The sequence below is a fragment of the Camelus bactrianus genome, chromosome 1 (assembly GCF_048773025.1).
Source record: "Camelus bactrianus isolate YW-2024 breed Bactrian camel chromosome 1, ASM4877302v1, whole genome shotgun sequence".
Lineage (NCBI taxonomy): Eukaryota > Metazoa > Chordata > Mammalia > Artiodactyla > Camelidae > Camelus > Camelus bactrianus.
In genome coordinates, this window is record NC_133539.1 from 53,507,263 (window position 1) to 53,518,730 (window position 11,468).

Here is an 11,468-nt window from a genome sequence, read left to right on the forward strand (position 1 = left end):
AGAAACAGAGGAACATTCCATAATTATAGAGGAGTTAATTCATCCAGAAGTCATAACAATTCTAAATGTGTATGCAACCAATAACAGTATTTAAAAACACATGAAACAAAATCTGACAGATTAAAAGGAAGAGTAGAGAAATTCACATTTGTAGTCAGAGATTTTATATACCACTATCCAATAACTGTGTGTATATAATTCTACCCCCAAACTATACACAGCCTTCACATGTACACATGAATCATTCACCAAAATAGACTATATACTAGGCCATAAAATAGTCTCAAAATATTACAAAATCAAAAATCATCATTTTATATATTGTTTGGAATATAATTCTCCAGAGTAATTTGACACAATGACTCAAATTAGGAATTAATTTTTAAAAGCTATACAGAAAAAATCCTAAAATATTTGGGATTTAATAACCAATTTCTAAATAACCTATGGATCAGAGAAGAAATCACAAGGGAAATTAGAAAATATTACAAAATTAATTATAATAGAAACACACTATACTATATCAAAATCTCTGTGATTCAGCTAAAGCTGCCCTAGAGGAACATTTAGAATTTAAATGTTTAGAGTAGAAAATATGAGTAATTTAAAATAAATGATTGAAACTTCTACTTCAGAAGCTAGACAAAACAGAATAAATTAAGCCCCAAAATAAATAGAAAAAAGAAATAATGAAGATAAAAGCAGAAATCAATCAAATATAAAACAACAGATAATCGGAATGTCAAAAGTGGAATCACTAAAAAGATTAATAAACTTAACAGATTTCTAGCAAGATTTATCAAGAAAAAGGAGAGAAAATAAAAATCACCAACATTAGGAATGGAAAGAGGACTTCACTAGAGAGTCTACAGAAAATAAAAAGATAAACAAACAACTTCATGCCATTAAATTCTATGATAGATTAAATGGACAAAATCCTTGAGTAATAAAGTATCTAAACTGTCAAAATGAGAATAGACAACCTAATATAGCCCCATAAATATAAAATAAATTGAGTTCATAACCAATAATTTTCCTACAAAAGTACTCCTGGCTCAGAAGGCCTTCACTGAAATTTTATCAAGTATTTAAGTAAGGAATAATACCAATGCTACATAAATTGTCTCAGAAAATAAAGAAGGAAAATATACAATTTACCCGTATAGTTTCATACCAAAATTTGGCAAAGATACTATAAGAAAAAAATTACAGACTAATATCTATTATGATCACAGATGCAAAATTCTTTAAAACAATAGAAACAAATTGAGTATACACATACACAGTGATACAGAGTGATGCACCATGAATAGATGAATTTTATCTCAGTTATGCAAATGTGGTTCAACTTTTTTTTCCAAAAATCAATTAATTCAATATACTAAGAGTGAAGCAGAAAAAATACATAATCATCTAAATTGATGGAGAAAACTACATTTGAGAAAATTGAATATACATTCTGAATAAAAACTCAGCAAATTAAGAATAGAAGGAAACCTCCTCAACTTGATCAAAGAGAACTAAAATAATCCTAAAGCTACTATAACCCCTAATTGCAAAATTTTATATGTTTTACCCATACTCTCTCAAAGAGGGTAAGAATGCCCTCTCTCATTATTTCTATTTAATATTTTCCTATGCAATAAAACAGGAAAAAATAAAAGCTTAAAGATCTAAAAGAAAGGAAAGTGTGTTATGTGCAGATAATTAATTATATATGTAGAAAACTTCATAGAATCCACAAAAAGGGGCTAGAAGTAAGTAAATTTAGTGAAACTGCAGGATTCAAAGTCAATTAACAAAAAATTAGTGTTTCTATACACAGTAATAAAAAATTAGAAAAACAAAATCATTTACAGTATCATCAAAATATTAAATATATAGGGGCAAAATCTATTAAAAATATGCAAGATCACCACAATGAAACTACAAAACATTGCTGAGAAATTTAAAAGGATCAAATAAATGGGGAGCTATACCTATGTTCATTGACACAACTTGATATCTTAAAGATGTTTTTTCTCCCTTAATTGACCTGTAATATTTAATGTAATTCCCATCAAGCTTCCAACAAGACATTTAAAGATACTAGGCAAGCTGATTCTAAAATTTGAGTAGAAATAAGAAGTATCTGGTGTAGCCAAAGCAATATTTTAATGAAAGCGAGAGAACTTAACACTATCTACTTTAAGATTTACTATAAAGCTACAGTAAACAACGTGCAATCACGGACTAAAAGACATACTGATCAATGGAAAATAGCACAGTCCAGAAATAGATCCATACACAAGTCAACTGATCTTCAGATAAAGTATCAAGTTCATTCAATGAGGAAAGGAAAGTCTTTTTAAGAAATGGTGCTGAAACAACTCAACTCTTATACTCCATAAACAAAATATTAATTTGAGATAAATCTTAGACTTAAATTTACAAAGCACAGAAGAAAAATAAGAACAGTATCTTTGTAACCTTGGAAGTTTCCAATAGGTCACAAAGTAACTCTAAAAGAAAAAAAATGATAAATTGAACTTCATAAAAATTAAAATTTACATCTCATTAAAAGAAACATTAAGAAAACTAATAAGCAAAATCAGATTGGGAGAAAGTATTCATAATACATATATTTGGCAAAGAATACATATCTAGAATATATAGAGAACTCCTACAAGGCAATAATAAAAAGGCAAACAATCCAATTATAAAATGGGTAATGACTTGAACAGATGCATAACAAAGAAGAAATACAAATGACCATTAAGTATATGAAAATATGTTCAAAATGCTTCCCACAAAATTGTAAAGAGTGTTCATAGCGACTGTCATATTCATGATTACACACATATCTATCAACAGGAGAATGCATAAACAAAATGTGTTACTGTCATGCAATAAAATGCTACTAGATAAAATAAAAGGAAAAACTACTGATACATACAAAATCATGAATTAGTTTCTAAAACATTATGAGTAAAATTAATCAGTCACAAAAATATACTGACTGAATTATTTGATTTATCTAATTTCCAAGAAAAGATAATACTAATCTCTGGCAATAGAAATCAGAAAGTGATCACTTCTGTGGATGGGCAGAATGAAGGGTAGATTGACCATAAAATGGCATGAGGAAATTTTCTAGGGCAGTGTAAATGACATCACTAGGAAAAAGAGTAAGCGAGCCACAGACTGGCCACAGAATATGTATACCTGAAAAAGGACTCATACATAGAATAGTTGAATTCTGTACATGGTGATATATATATACATATATATACATATATATGTATATATAATTGCTAAAGTTAATCGAACTGAATGCTTAAGATACGTGCATATATTGTATGTAAATTACATTATATATATATGTGTGTGTGTGTATATATATACATATATTTTTTTTTTTTTTAACCACCTACCAGGTTCTAGATTCTGCATCACTCTCTGGAGATATAATGATGAACAAGACACTACTCATAAAATAAGAATATCCAGTAACTGGCCTTTTTTTTAGGCTACTCAAGGACTTAGAACTCAATTATATCTTTCTCTTCATTGTCAACATAATCAACTATTTTTTTTTCTCAAAATATAATATAGTGAAAATGTGCTACATAAAGAAATCAGGAGACCTGAGTTTTACTCACATTTCTGTCCTTGACTATCTTTGTGACTTTGAGTAACCTATTTATCATTAATATCCTTATCTGCAAAAAAAGGTTATCAGTCCAATATCCTATAAGCTCTACATCTTTACTGACTTCAATTCTTATTACATATACTAATGATGATATCATCTATTTACCATGAAGCTACAAACTTGGGGGGAAAACTGTTTATTGTGGGAGGAGACAGCCTTAATTTATTGACCATAATATGACAACTGCCATCACTTGCTATTCAATGGTACTCCCACTGAGCCATTTCTTGCGAGTTAAACGAAGAATTTGGAGATACTGAGATCTTGGAGAAACTCAGTTCTGCTTAGCCTTGCCTTTATTTAAATTCTAATTATTTTTAAATGGGTTTTTAAAGTATGTTAATTTTGAGAAAGAGTGACCAACCCAGAACTCAAATCTTCAAATAAAAGGCCCTAGTCGTAGAAAAGCCTTTTTAATTTGCCAGGTGTTGAACGTCATTTTGTTTAAGTGAATTAGTTAAGACTCAGAGATGGGAAAGAATCTAAAATCTGTATGCCCGTAAAACATTCTCTCTTGTAAACATTTAGAGAACATGCAAGAATAAATTGCTCTTTTATGAGGCCTGCAGAGAAACATAATACATAATGTGCTTTTGTTGTGATTTTTTTGAATTTTGCCTTCCTCCAAAATTGCTTAAACACTCTTTGGTTAGAGGAAATAAACCTCAATATCGCCAAAACTTTACACAAAGATCCCTTTTCACACGCCATTCTCGTCACTTTCTCTTGGAACCCGTGACCTCTCCTTTCATATCCACCCCATGTTTTTCCTTTCTTTCTGTGCAGTCTTCAGTTTACTTCCATCAGTTTACTTCTATCAGTATAGGCTGATAGTCCTTTTCTCTATCAGCCTATACTAATAACTCCTTAACCTTTTGCGTCATTCTCAACACCTCTTTCCAATATCATTAATTCACTTATTGATTTATTCCATAAAAACTTCTTGAAGAACAAATAATATATTCAAGATGCTATCTAAGTGCCAGGGAGACAGGGGTGAAGAACGTCCCTGCCATCCTGGAGTTATAGTCTAAGAGACACTAAGAAAAGAATTGTAAGTGTGATTGTTTTTCTTTATTAAGTCCTCTTGCAACCTTTTAATTTGGTCTGTGAGTGTGTGCTTATGTTTACTTTTCAAGGGTCCTTGATTCAAGGTATCAAAGTATACCAAGTTTCTTTCAAAACTGCCAATCTTCTGATTCACATGCTTCTTGCTTAGGAAATGGTTTCTCAGCATTCTAAAAATATACCTCCCTAGGTACTCCTTAAGTAGCAAAAAGAAAACAACTGGTGAAAAAAGGAAGGACAGGTATGGTCACTGTTATGTTCCTTTTGTGGGTCTCTGCTTCTAACCTTTTGCCTTTCATTTTCCCATTCATATATTTGCTTAATGATTCATTGATTTACAGATTTATTTACAAATATGTATTTAGTGCTCACTATGAGCCAGGGACTATGTTGGACAAGTAACATCTAACCCATGTCATGGAGGAGCTCAATCATAATTATGTTTTGGTAGAAAAAACATAACTGCCATTGCCAAGCAAAAAAGTGGATTTTTCACACTCTGTCCAAATAAATGTTTTTACAGTTGATTAAAAAAAAAACTTAAAGATTAAAAAAAGACATTTTTATTGGTGAGATATTCTACTAAATAGCATTTGATGTCTGTGTATGTATGTATATATATTTAAATTTTTCTTAGTATCACATTTCTACAGAGGTCTCTTCAAACTACCTTTGATGTAAACTGCAACTGCATTCTAAAACAACCTTTAAAATACACAAAAGATGATAGTTAGAAAATCATTCTTAGACAATTGATATTGCATGAAAATTTTAAAGCACAGATTTAAAAGATCTTCATCACATCCTCCAAAAAAACCAAAATTCAAATAATGAAAACAGACACACCTTCATTCAATTTAGAAGGTAGCAATATTTTTTATTTAATTCATATAAGAAATGATTATCTTATTGTTATTAATAGCAAGAGCTATTCCTGTTCCTCAATATGTATGTATGTTTGAAGCTCCTTTAGGGTGAAACTCATTTGATCAACACTACTCTTAAGATCTAGTTACTGGTATTATCTATACCTTATAGGTAAGAAATCTAAGGAAAATAGAGGTTAAAAAAACTTCACTTATTAACTACTGAGTAAAAATATCATACAAGATAATAAAATCTGACAGAAAAGACACATGATCTGCCTAAAAGGATCTTTAAAAATAGACAATTATTTTAAAATAATGAATTGTAGTAAAAAGTTATGGAATGCTGTTTAAAGGACATGTTTTTTTTTTTTTTTTTTTTTTTGACTAAAACATGCCTTGGAGAAATTATCTCCTGTCTTCATCCTCCTATTGGCATTTTACCAATTCTGAATTTCCCCTTGTTTTCCTCCTTCTCTTCTGCAATTGAAAAGTTTTAAACCTCTGCTGAGGAGCCCATCTGTAGTCAGAAGGGTTCAAATGCAGCATTTTAAACTTTAAAAAGCCCCCTTGCCTCTTGTGAGAAATACAGCATGCTGTGCTCATTTGGAAGCAAAAAAGGGTCCACTTTTTCACTTTTCTGTGATTATAAACAGTTCTCTATTTTTCATGATTAACTGAATGTACAAAAGACTTTAAAATTATAACAGTCTCAGCTATATTCTTATAAAGCCCCATACCATCTCTTTGTGCCTTCCTGAGATTTCTGCCGTGTGTTGTTCTGCGGAGATTCCTTCTGCCCTTTCTCATTTTTCCATGGTGTCCTTATCTACTTATGCTCTGCACTTCCTTCTCCTAATCCTCTTCTTATACCCATTATTTTTCAATATTATTAGCCTGGATTCTTTTGACACAAAGGCTTAAAAGCCGCTGCCTACTTTTGTCTGTGTTGCCAACTTTTCATGTCCCTGTCATAGTGACACCTTAAATCTCTGACAGCAAATGTCAAAATCTCCCAAACCGCACTGTGAACCAGCTTCAGCTGAATTTACTGAAGTATTGGGTAGTTCTGATTAAAACAATTGGTACCTCTGGGAATAAATTACATTGATGAGGTCTAAATCCAAGATACTGGCTATCTCAAAATATTGGCCTGACTTTGCATATCATGTTCAAAACAAATTAGTTAAGTCCTTCTTACGTTTTGACCAATGATTTTAGTGGCTGCTTACAGGTGAACAGGGGGTAAGCTTGAGTCAGCGCTCCTAAAAATTTAAGTATTTTCCATAGTTGTATCGCAAATAATAGAGCTGTGAAATAAAATAGACAAGATTAGAATTTTAGAAGTAGATAAAATGCTACCTAGTCTCATTCTTACCAATTACCTACAAACTTTACACTTTTAATTTCTAATCTGGATATACCTACCTTGGAGGCAATGCTCTCATCTCTCCTGTATTTTATTCCTGCATTTAAAAATATTCTCTCTTTCTTTTTAATTACTAGTAAATACTGAATAAATTTCCTTTTGGAATAGGGATCACAGCAGATTTGTACAACTTAGTTAAAAAATCTCAAAACAATCTTTTAAAATGTTTTCTGAACCTTGGTTCAAAAATAGAGTTTTCTCTTCTTAACCTTTAAAAATAGTTTGAAGTATAAAAGGACAAAGCAATTCTTAAACACAGTCAGTGACATCCGCCAAAAGCTAAAAATATCTCACTGGTTTAACAGGCCAAATGTGCAGCCACTATGAAGTCCTAATGTTATTGTGAATGCCCTGTGATGGGTTACATGGGTAAAGTAATATGTTTGTAGAATTGCACGGTAACTCAAAGAGACACTGATAAGCTCAATTTTGCACTTTTGTTCCAGATGCAGGAAGGAAACATTTACTCCATCTGATTTGATCCAGAAAACTCTCTTAATGATATTTGGAAGGACTTAATCACATTTTCCTTGGTTTTAGCTCTACTGTTCAGCCATACTTCATCTTATATGATTAGGATTTGCCTTTGCAGACATAGTCATAGTGCCTAATCCGTCAAGTTCATGTTTAAAATGCAAAAAGTTGAATTTTGTAAAGTACTCTTTCCCAATAATTGTATAATTAATTAATTACATAATAGTTCCTTCTCTGCTCTCTGCTGGTCCCTGATCTGTGAAGCAGTTGCTTAGGTAGGGGATATCAGACTTGACTCACCCTAGGATTGTTCGAACTGCTTTCATCTCCCAATTCCTACTATGATTCACAGGTTACCAGATGCTGAATAAAGTAACAAAGGCATAAGGATATAGGATGCAGTGGTTGCAAAGCAAGTAAAAGGAGGCCATAAACAGAGCACTGGATGCATAATGAGGCAGTGTTATGAGAGGAAAGGTTTTCCCTCAAAATTCATCTGTTGAAGTCCTAGCCTCCAGTACCTCAAATGTGACCATATTTATGAATAGGGTCATTGCAGATATAATTATGTAAGGTGATGTCATTGGGGGAGGGGCCCTAATCCAACGTGACAGGTGTCCTTATAAAAAGGGAGGATTTGAAACAGATACGTACACAGGAAGACCATCACGTGAAGATGAAGGCAGTAATTGAGGTGATGCTGCTAAAAGCAAAGGAATGACAAAGATTTCCAGAAAGCCATTAGAAGCTAGAGACAATGCATGGAACATTCTCCCTCATAGCCAGAGGAATCAGCCCTGCTGACACCACGATCTCAGACTTCTGCCCTTCAGAAATACAGAACAATCTATTCTGCTGTTTAAGCCACTCAGTCTGTGGTACTTTGTTAGAGCAGCCCTAGCAGACTAACACAGACAACCAACTTGAAAGATGGCTTGTAGACAAGTGGCACAGGTGCAGATGTCAGAGGAGAAGGACAGCCTGATATAAAAGTCAAACAAATGGCAAGTGCCATGGCAGGGACCGAGACATGCTGACTGACCTTTCTTCCCTGCGCCAGGGAAAAGACGGGATCCCAATTACCAGAAAGCAAGGAGCTACAAGGTGGGAACAAAGGCTCAGACATGGGCAAGTTGACATAATGTGGAGAGACACTAAGAGAAGAAAGCAAAAGCAGCTGGTATCTACGAGAAGTGGAGGCCAGTAAGACAGCAAAGCAAGATTGTTACTCTACAGTCTCAAATCCATCACTGAGCCTCATTATGTAGGCAGTGGGGATCACTGGGGAAAGTCAGTAAGGAGTTAAATACTCATCAAAGCAGTATGTAAGAAGGTTTCTCTGGCAACTGTGTGCAAAACTGGTAAATTTTGGAGATAAGATGCAGAAATGTTTCGACCTTGAGCTTACTACTTAATACTTAACTCCAGTTTCCTTATCTGAAAAATGGAACCAAACATGTAATCATTGGATTTTTGCAAGAATTAAATGAGATAATACATACATAAAGCCTGATACAGTAAGCCCTTCCATAAATGTCAGAGGCTGAGTCAGATATGTACCCAGCTATAATTCACACATTTCCTCAAATTAAGTGTGGACACTAAGATTTCTTGTCCCTCTCTGACTATCACATCCTTGAAAACAGTACCTGTAACTCAGGCTTAATTTTATCTCAGGCAACACTTACCCAGTTATTACGTATAATGAAGAAATCAACACGAGACATGGGTGGATTATAAATGATGGGGAAGAGAGAGGGTGCCTGCTAAGTTCCCTCTGCCATTCTCCAACAACTGCCATCCTCTCAACCTAAATCTGAGCTCCAGGCTGAAACCATCACAAGAGAGTTAAAAATTTGCACGCTTGTAAATTTGGGCCTCATTTGCTCTAATGAGATCTTGCTTCTCCTCAATTTCTAAGGAAATACAAAGCACTGAATGACATGATTCAGAGGAAAGATAACACCTCTTTAGTATCTCTCCACACACTGACCTATTTCAATATGGTGTACTTCTCAGGGTTGGAAAGCTATGCAAAATCTGGAAGAAAAATACCTGAGAGGCCATGTCCTCCTGGGAATGTTTCAGCTTTTCAAGATTCTAAATCATCCCTCTCCCTGATATTTTGAGTTCATTCCCACTAGGAGAGCAATCTGTTCATATAGTTAAAAAAAATTATTGTTCATCTACAATCTAGTAGAAACTGTATTTTTTAAAAAGCCTCATATGGAGTTTGTCTTTTTAAATTTCACCAAGTAAGAGTAAGGGGCATTAATTTAAGGTAATTTGATTAATTTTGAGTTAAATAACTGAGCCACCTCCTGAGAAAGGCAGCATTTAACTGTTTACAAATGGCCAGAGAAACTGAATGTTGTTGACAACATTCGTCAGGGATGCATAAGTTTGTTTACGGACTGAGAGGCATCCTTTGGTTATAGGGAGACTAACCAGGAAGCATTCCTGACCTCTGGTGGCCTAGTAACTTCCTATTACAAAGAATGGTGCTCCCCGGAAATGACTGGGTAGGACTTTCATAATGACCTGCCTTCAAGAGTCAGGGAACCTCCTCTTGGTAAGCATATCAGGAAGCCATACAGGAAAACATGCACTGAGACTTGTTAAGATCAGATGCATGTTCCCTTTGCAGAAATGACAGAGATGTGTCTTCATGTGAAATGAGTGACTAACCACAGGTAGGATTTCTGGAGATAAGAAATTCTTTCCCTAAATTAGCTTGTCTTTCAGGCATTTCAAGCTCTAATCCCAAGTAAGTCTCTATGACTCTCAATCTTGCCACACTTCTGCAGAAAATGCACAAGTTTCCTGGAATGAGGGCTTATGTTCTCCAGGCTGTGGCCTCAATAAAACCACTACTCAGGAGACGTCTGTACAATTTTTAAAGTTTTGAAGAACAAAGCAGTTTCAATATGTGGCCTCAAGACTAGCCATAAAGCCGTCTTCCTCCATTTAGTTTTCTTTCCCAATTTCTCTCTAATTGGAGTGTAAGAATGTGTGCTGTGTCTTCCTATGCAGGTGTCTTTGTATCCAGGTGTGTAAGTGTTGGATTTGTATACTTGGTGTGTGTATGTGTGTGTATGCACCTGTGTCTATGAACAGTATCATTGGCTCTTTCCAGACAGAATTTCCATGGAGGGTACTGCTTTTTTCTAAACCATGATGTGACAAGAGATGATTCCTGATAGCTGTCTGCATCTAACATTTTGAAATGTTTTAATAACTACCTTCTTACCCCCTGTTGCCCCATCACAGAGGCATAGCAGGGCACGGAATTAATTTAGAAACTGAGATTATTTATGACACCACTTACCTCATTTTAAAAACACTTCCAACAGTTACCATTCTGGCCATTTGGTTTTCTGGAGGGCCTAGAGTTCTTTTAAAATGAGGGAGACTTGACTTCAGGGCAGCTCACAGAACATGTTATCAATCAGCATGTACCAATGCACACAAATGTGAAAGCTAGTTTGCAAATCAAGAGCAATTGCTGTGATTATCTGTGTATTCCCACCGCTGTGCAGAACGCTGCACAAATAGCAGGGATACAATCACTGTTCATCTAAATACAAAGTTTCACAGATAAAACTGGAAGAATCTTCCATTAGAACAGTAAGGCTAACTTCCTAAAAGATCAAATGGCTCTAGGAAGACTGGATGTGACAGCTAGACCAAACTGGAAAACTTGTTGCTTCACAAGAGTCTATATTTCTCATCTCCACAAAGAGATCTGGAGCAGAAAGAAACCACTTCAAGGTAGATGAATGCTGAAACAAACCTACTGTGGTAGGGTTCTCAAGAAGTGAGGCGGTCTGGTAGGGCACATCAAAATATACAAGTGATATCAAGGGACCCTGGATATGAAATATCCTGCAAAAAAGAGTGGAGGAGTAAAGTTCTAAGTAGCAGAAAATGACAACAG

At 34.3% G+C, this 11,468-nt stretch overlaps 1 pseudogene; it reads left to right on the forward strand.

Moving 5' to 3' along the window:
- LOC105081663 (alpha-1,3-mannosyl-glycoprotein 4-beta-N-acetylglucosaminyltransferase B pseudogene) overlaps positions 1–11,468 on the forward strand; it is a 66,428-nt pseudogene that overhangs the window by 19,526 nt on the left and 35,434 nt on the right.